The sequence below is a fragment of the Oncorhynchus kisutch genome, linkage group LG23 (genome assembly GCF_002021735.2).
Source record: "Oncorhynchus kisutch isolate 150728-3 linkage group LG23, Okis_V2, whole genome shotgun sequence".
Classification (NCBI taxonomy): Eukaryota; Metazoa; Chordata; class Actinopteri; order Salmoniformes; family Salmonidae; genus Oncorhynchus; species Oncorhynchus kisutch.
In genome coordinates this window covers 29,170,871-29,179,132 of record NC_034196.2, presented here as the reverse complement: position 1 = coordinate 29,179,132, position 8,262 = coordinate 29,170,871, and positions in this window count along the sequence as shown.

The window sequence follows — 8,262 nt, the reverse complement described above, 5'->3', positions numbered from 1 at the left end:
TGCAGCTAGGGGGAGCTAGAGCGTAGGCTACAAATGATATGCCCGAGAAGCCGGTGTTTGGAGCATATGTTGGCACGGGTGTTAGCCAATAACACCGGCTTCGAGTGCATTTTCACTTTTATACAACGGGTTACCAATATATTCAAATAATGATTGACATAGTTTAATTTATTTATTCATAATATTTCATCCTTCCACAAGATGTAGTCCCGACACATCTAGGGTTTGCTACCCAAGCCAGCAGGTTTGGTTGCCGGAGACGTGACTGTCCTTTAGTCTTTTTGTTCTGTATCTATGGACGTGACCCAGTAGTCCGTTCTAAATGTTACATTGCCATACTCGCTGAACGTTCTTTTCACTTGCTTGCTAGCTAGCCAAGTACGGCTAACTTGCAGTCACGTCAAACAGTGCAGACAGAATAACAACAGTAACGTTAGCTGCATTTGTTTAAGCTGTTTTCTTGTGACATTTATTTGGACACCTCCATAACAATGAGCTAATGAGGCACGATTTCGCCTCGCATAGAAAATGTGCTGTCTCGGTAAAACAGTTGTTCAGAAGAGCTAGCCATCAACACAGCTAACACATTAACTTCAAGCAGAAGCTGGAAAGACCGCAAACAAGCTGCACTTCGTTTCGTTTTACCTTTTTTCAATTGACATTTCTTTGGGGGGGTTTGGGGTGCTACGTTTTATATTTCGCTTGATCTGGCCCGTTTTTGTTTTGGGGCTGCCCCTGTCTTGTGAGTCGTGACCATAGACTTACATAATAAGGTCGTGGCTGCTCTCAGGCTGTTTTTTTTAGAACAGGAAATCAGGGCCACTTGAAGGAAGTGAACGCATGGAGACGCATTGGAGGGGAACAGTTTAGATTATCCTGTACTTCTGCATAGTTTTTAGCCTTAGATCTGAAAGTCAAATGTGGTCCCAGAAAATTGCATAGTATGTCACATATGTGCAGATATGTGCACCACGTCATTGCTTTCACTTTGCTGTTTGTGCATCTTAGCTGTCAAATGGTGACGGGCTGAAGGTCATTAGCTGGAACTCTAATTGCTAGGGCGCACAGCTTCCAGAAAAACTCTTTCAAATTTGGGATTTAGTGGCAAATTGAGGTGAGACAGTAATTCTGTTAATAAATTATGCATATATGAACTATACATTGGCACATCCAGCCCAAAGCGGGAGGTTTCTAAAATATTTAGTAGTCGCCAAAGTTCCAGAGCATGTCTTTAAGGAAATGAAAGAAGATGAAGTAGGGAGCAGAGGGATGAAAAATAAAGAGCCAGAGGCTGTGTTCAGAGTCTTTTACCCTCCATACAACTTAGCAGTCATAGCGAGTATGAGTGGTTGCTTACTGTAGTATGCGCGGGGTAGAATACTCAGTTTAAAATAGTTTAAAGACCAGGATGTTAAAGTTCCCCAAAAATCTGTAGTAGTCATACACTGCTCAAAAAAATAAAGGGAACACTGAAATAACACATCCTAGGTCTGAATGAATGAAATATTCTTATTAAATAGTTTTTTCTTTACATAGTTGAATGTGCTGACAACAAAATCACACACACATTGTCAATGGAAATCAAATTTATCAACCCATGGAGGTCTGGATTTGGAGTCACACTCAAAATTAAAGTGGAAAACCACACTACAGGCTGATCCAACTTTGATGTAATGTCCTTAAAACAAGTCAAAATGAGGCTCAGCAGTGTGTGTGGCCTCCACGTGCCTGTATGACCTCCCTACAACGCCTGGGCATGCTCCTGATGAGGTGGCGGATGGTCTCCTGAGGGATCTCCTCCCAGACCTGGACTAAAGCATCCGCCAACTCCTGGACAGTCTGTGGTGCAATGTGGCATTGGTGGATGGAGCGAGACATGATGTCCCAGATGTGCTCAATTGGATTCAGGTCTGGGGAACGGGCGGGCCAGTCCATAGCATCAATGCCTTCCTCTTGCAGGAACTGCTGACACACTCCAGCCACATAAGGTCTAGCATTGTCTTGCATTAGGTGGAACCCAGGGCCAACCGCACCAGCATATGGTCTCTGAGGATCTCATCTCGGTACCTAATGGCAGTCAGGCTACCTCTGGCGAGCACATGGAGGGCTGTGCGGCCCCCCAAAGAAATGCCACCCCACACCATGACTGACCCACCACCAAACCGGTCATTCTGGTCTCCAGTCTCTGTCACGTCTGTCACATGTGCTCAGTGTGAACCTGCTTTCATCTGTGAAGAGCACAGGGCGCCAGTGGCGAATTTGCCAATCTTGGTGTTCTCTGGCAAATGCCAAACGTCCTGCACGGTGTTGGGCTGTAAGCACAACCCCCACCTGTGGATGTCGGGCCCTCATACCACCCTCATGGAGTCTGTTTATGACCGTTTGAGCAGACACATGCACATTTGTGGCCTGCTGGAGGTCATTTTGCAGGGCTCTGGCAGTGCTCCTCCTGCTCCTCCTTGCACAAAGGTGGAGGTAGCGGTCCTGCTGCTGGGTTGTTGCCCTCCTACGGCCTCCTCCACGTCTCCTGATGTACTGGCCTGTCTCCTGGTAGCGCCTCCATGCTCTGGACACTACGCCACAGCAAACCTTCTTGCCACAGCTCGCATTGATGTACCATCCTGGATGAGCCGCACTACCTGAGCCACTTGTGTGGGTTGTAGACTCCGTCTCATGCTACCACTAGAGTGAAAGCACCGCCAGCATTCAAAAGTGACCAAAACATCAGCCAGGAAGCATAGGAAGTGGTCTGTGGTCACCACCTGCAGAACCACTCCTTTATTGGGGGTGTCTTGCTTATTGCCTATAATTTCCACCTGTTGTCTATTCCATTTGCACAACAGCATGTGAAATGTATTGTCAATCAGTGTTGCTTCCTAAGTGGACAGTTTGATTTCACAGAAGTGTGATTGACTTGGAGTTACATTGTGTTTAAGTGTTCCCTTTATTTTTTTGAGCAGTGTATAATAAACACCATCAAAGAATAAATAAAATATTTCACAATTGCATTTGATTTGCACAGCAGCATGTCCCAGTGGAAGGAGTTGACAGTTGATATTTTGCCAGTCCTACTCCGGTGGCATGTGTTTGATTAAATTCCACACTAACATTCCTACTGCCCTTATGCGTTTCCCCACACACCACCTGGAATTATTTGACAAATCTTTTGCAACACATCAACTGTGTGTGATCCATAATGTATGGAACAATGCCCTCAAAGTCAAGCTTCCACAACAACAACAAAAAGGATGTAAAAAAGGAAGTACTCTGGAGAACCACGTCTGATCATGTGACTGGCACTGTGCGTGTGTGTGTGTGTGTGTGTGTGTGTGTGTGTGTGTGTGTGTGTGTGTGTGTGTGTGTGTGTGTGTGTGTGTGTGTGTGTGTGTGTGTGTGTGTGTGTCAAAACCGGTATTATGCTTATCAGCGTTTGGTCAGGAAGGAAGGCATGTGACAGAGGGAGCCATGCCAGCTCTTGATCACCCCGCCAGACAGCATAAGCCTGTTGTTGATGCTTAAAAGCAGGACAGGGGCAGGCCGGATCACAGATTTCACAGGCCAGTCAGATGAGGGCTTGTGGTGGGCTACTAAGCCTTGTGCCATTTAATTAAGAGGAACTCTCTTCATCACCCTAGATGTCCCATGTCCATGGATAAAGATGGGGTGAGGCTATGAATATCAACAGTGAAGTGTGGTTTGATTCATTAGTGATGGTTAGCTAAGGGGAGTAGGCCTACAATGGCCTAGTATGTTGCTGTTAGCAACATCAGGCTGACTGAATAAATGTCTGATGAGGTAACTACAGTGTCAATTTGTCAGAGCTTTAATGTGATCACATGAGAACCGTATTCATCACAGTCTTGATAAGCCTATACATTTCCCTGTTTGGCCTTGGGTTTGTTGGACTTCTAAAACTGACATTCAAATGTGTGGGTCTCTACATGCGGGTGTTTTATATGCCGAAAAGGTATGACATGAAACAGGAGTCAAGACAGGAATGTACTGAGTGTGGGAACCACCTGATCAACCATCTTCCCACCAAGGGTACACAGGGGTTCACATGTCCCTTCAGAGTCTCTGGCCATTGCAAAAACAAAACCATTCCTCAATACCCTAGGAAAGTGGTTCCCAAACTGTGGGGTCCCCCCCAAATTTGTTGGATGTATTTGGTGTTTGTTTTGGTTGTGTTTCAGATGATTTTGTGCCCAATAGAAATTAATGGTAAATAATGTAGTGTCATTTTGGAGTCACTTTTATTGTAAACAATAATATTAACCGTTTCTGAATACTTTACTTTAATGTGGAGGTACCATGATTATGGATAATATTGATTGAATAGTGAATAATGATGAGTGAGAAAGTTAGACACACATATCATACCCCCACAACCAAAACAAACAGTCATAAGCTTGATGTAGTCATTGCATGCTAGGAATATGGGACCAAATACTTAACTCTTTTACTACTTTAATACACATTTACGTGAATTTGTCTCAATACTTTTGCTCCCCTAAAATGGGGGAACTATGTACAAAAAAGTGCTCTAATTTCTAAACTGTTCACCGAAGATGCTCTAATTTCTAAACTGTTCACCGAAGATCGATGAAAATAGTTACATTTTCACGTACACTATGTTGATGCTGAAGATGAATATGAACTTGAAAATGTTAGAAATTTCACTTGAAGTTAATACAGTCTTAAGTTGCATGGACGCCCTGGAGCGAATGCCCAGTTAGTCATACCTGCAACATGCAGAAGCAGTCCATGTAGCTGAGTTAGAGAAAACGGTAGTCTCTTCCCACAATGTCTCCAATGTGGATGACCATATATACATCCCAAATGGCACTCTATTCTCTATTTAGTGCACTACTTTTGACACAGGGCTCAGAAGTAGTGCACTAAGTAGGGAATAGGGTGCCATTTGGGACGTAGACTGGCTATGGCAGGTTGAGACTTATGGAAGTGGTGGATGAAGAAGACTGGGGGATGAGATAAAGGAGGAAGAGAATACCTCTCTACTCTAGTCAAGCTTGATGTTAGTTATCTTATCTACCTCTGCCATAAATCCGTTACACTGTGGTGTTTGTATCTATTAACAAAACAATGCCTGTCAGGTGTTTATACTATTAACACCTGCTAACAGGTAAACTGGTTTTGAAGGATGTGGACATTAGGATGGACAATTTCCTTTTTGTTATCTTAAGGTGTTAATATGTTGACAGAATTTAAAAAATTATATATAAAAGGTGTTAAATATGGGAAGGTCAAACGAGTTCCTTGTTAGATTCATTAGGAAGTGGTAATGGCCTCCTCCCAGGTTAGGAGGCTGTAACCTTTTTAAATGACGGAAATCTCGAACATTCAGAGGAAACTGAAAGCATCTTTAACTGTGAGGAAAGTTTGGTAGAGGTAGAAGGAGTTTTTAACAGTTCCCCAAATCCCAAAACCATTTGAACATCTTATTTGACCCTATTGGAAAAAATGTTTCTGCATAAATTGGAGTCTACTGCAATGAGGGTTTAATTAAATGGAGCAGATATAACACAGAAATGTTTCAAAAAATCCAAATGACTGATGATTTGTATGACAAAAGACATCCTACCCTCTGAGACAGAGGGATGGTGCAAGTGATCTGTCTTGTGTCAGGAGGGATGTAGACACTGACGCCTGGTGACATGCATGAAGTCCACACGTGGTCAAGCCTGGTCCACTCTCTCTGTCATCAGATAGACACATGAGTTCAGATACGTTGAAATTCAGACTGACAGGAGGTCATCATGAGATTAATTAAGAGGCCCAAAATCAGTTCAGGTCAGAGGTCAAGATCTTTAAAAACCAGTCAGTTCAAGTCAGGAGCTTTAGAAACCCAAATTATGGAAATTATTATATAAAAAATCTCACCCATGCAGGTATTTTAAAAACAATGGCATTCAGATGATATTATGCTCACCCACTAACAGGTGAGTTCTTTTCAAACCACGTTGACATTGGGAAAGGACACGCCCTCCTGTTCAGCATCTGTTGAAGGTGTTTGAGTGCCTTTGTGATTAGAAGGGTTTACCTTTTTTATTGGTCATTTCTAGTATAGGCCACTACGCCTACCTTCCACCTTGGGTGAGAATAAATGAACAAAAAAAAGGTTTATAGACCAGTATGAACATTCTTTTGTCATGCTCTACAGATAGAGAATATGAGTTTAGGTTGGTTAAAACTGTTGAAATGTCAGATGTTGCTGTGAATCATATTACCTGGAGGTGGGTATAAAACTGGGTTTCAAGCTTAGAGCCTACATGCTGTTGCACACACTCAATCACATTCTGGCTGTGTTTATACAGGCAGCCCAATTCTGAGCTTTTTCCATTTATTGGTTTTTTGAACAATCAGATCAGCTCTTTCTACAATATTTGGGCAAAATATCAGAATTGGGATGCCTGTGTAGATGCAGTCTCTGTAATGTATCACCTGACTTGGAATACAGATATGCATCTGTTGGTCACAGATACCTTTAAAAAAAGGTAGGAGCGTGGATCAGAAAACCAGTCAGTATCTGGTATGCCCACCATTTGCCTCACATTGTCCGACTCCTCTTCAATGGTTGTGGTTGTGTGGATATTGGCAGGAACTGGAAATGACTGTCGTATATGTTGATCCAGGGCCTCCCAAACATGCACAATGGGTGTCATGTCTGATGAGTGTGCAGGCCATGGAAGAATCAAATCAAATCACATTTTATTTGTCACATACACATGGTTAGCAGATGTTAATGCGAGTGTAGCGAAATGCTTGTGCTTCTAGTTCCGACAATGCAGTAATAACCAACAAGTAATCTAGCTAACAATTCCAAAACTACTACCTTATAGACACAAGTGTAAGGGGATAAAGAATATGTACATAAAGATATATGAATGAGTGATGGTACAGAGCGGCATAGGCAAGATACAGTAGATGGTATTGAGTGCAGTATATACATATGAGATGAGTATGTAAACAAAGTGGCATAGTTAAAGTGGCTAGTGATACATGTATTACATAAAGATGCAGTAGATGATATAGAGTACAGTATATACATATACATATGAGATGAATAATGTAGGGTATGTAAACATTATATTAGGTAGCATTGTTTAAATTGGCTAGTGATATATTTCACATCATTTCCCATCAATTCCCATTATTAAAGTGGCTGGAGTTGAGTCAGTGTGTTGGCAGCAGCCACTCAATGTTAGTGGTGGCTGTTTAACAGTCTGATGGCCTTGAGATAGAAGCTCTTTTTCAGTCTCTCGGTCCCAGCTTTGATGCACCTGTACTGACCTCGCCTTCTGGATGATAGCGGGGTGAACAGGCAGTGGCTCGGGTGGTTGTTGTCCTTGATGATCTTTATGGCCTTCCTGTGACATCGGGTGGTGTAGGTGTCCTGGAGGGCAGGTAGTTTGCCCCCGGTGATGCGTTGTGCAGACCTCACTAACCTCTGGTGAGCCTTATGGTTGTGGGCGGAGCAGTTGCCGTGCCAGGCGGTGATACAGCCCGACAGGATGCTCTCGATTGTGCATCTGTAGAAGTTTGTGAGTGCTTTTGGTGACAAGCCAAATTTCTTCAGCCTCCTGAGGTTGAAGAGGCGCTGCTGCGCCTTCTTCACGATGCTGTCTGTGTGGGTGGACCAATTCAGTTTGTCTGTGATGTGTACGCCGAGGAACTTAAAACTTACTACCCTCTCCACTACTGTTCCATCGATGTGGATAGGGGGGTGTTCCCTCTGCTGTTTCCTGAAGTCCACAATCATCTCCTTAGTTTTGTTGACGTTGAGTGTGAGGTCATTTTCCTGACACCACACTCCGAGGGCCCTCACCTCCTCCCTGTAGGCCGTCTCGTCGTTGTTGGTAATCAAGCCTACCACTGTTGTGTCGTCCGCAAACTTGATGATTGAGTTGTAGGCGTGCGTGGCCACGCAGTCGTGGGTGAACAGGGAGTACAGGAGAGGGCTCAGAACGCACCCTTGTGGGGCCCCAGTGTTGAGGATCAGCGGGGTGGAAATGTTGTTGCCTACCCTCACAACCTGGGGGCGGCCCGTCAAGAAGTCCAGTACCCAGTTGCACAGGGCGGGGTCGAGACCCAGGGTCTCGAGCTTGATGACGAGCTTGGAGGGCACTATGGTGTTAAATGCCGAGCTGTAGTCGATGAACAGCATTCTCACATAGGTATTCCTCTTGTCCAGATGGGTTAGGGCAGTGTGCAGTGTGGTTGAGATTGCATCGTCTGTGGACC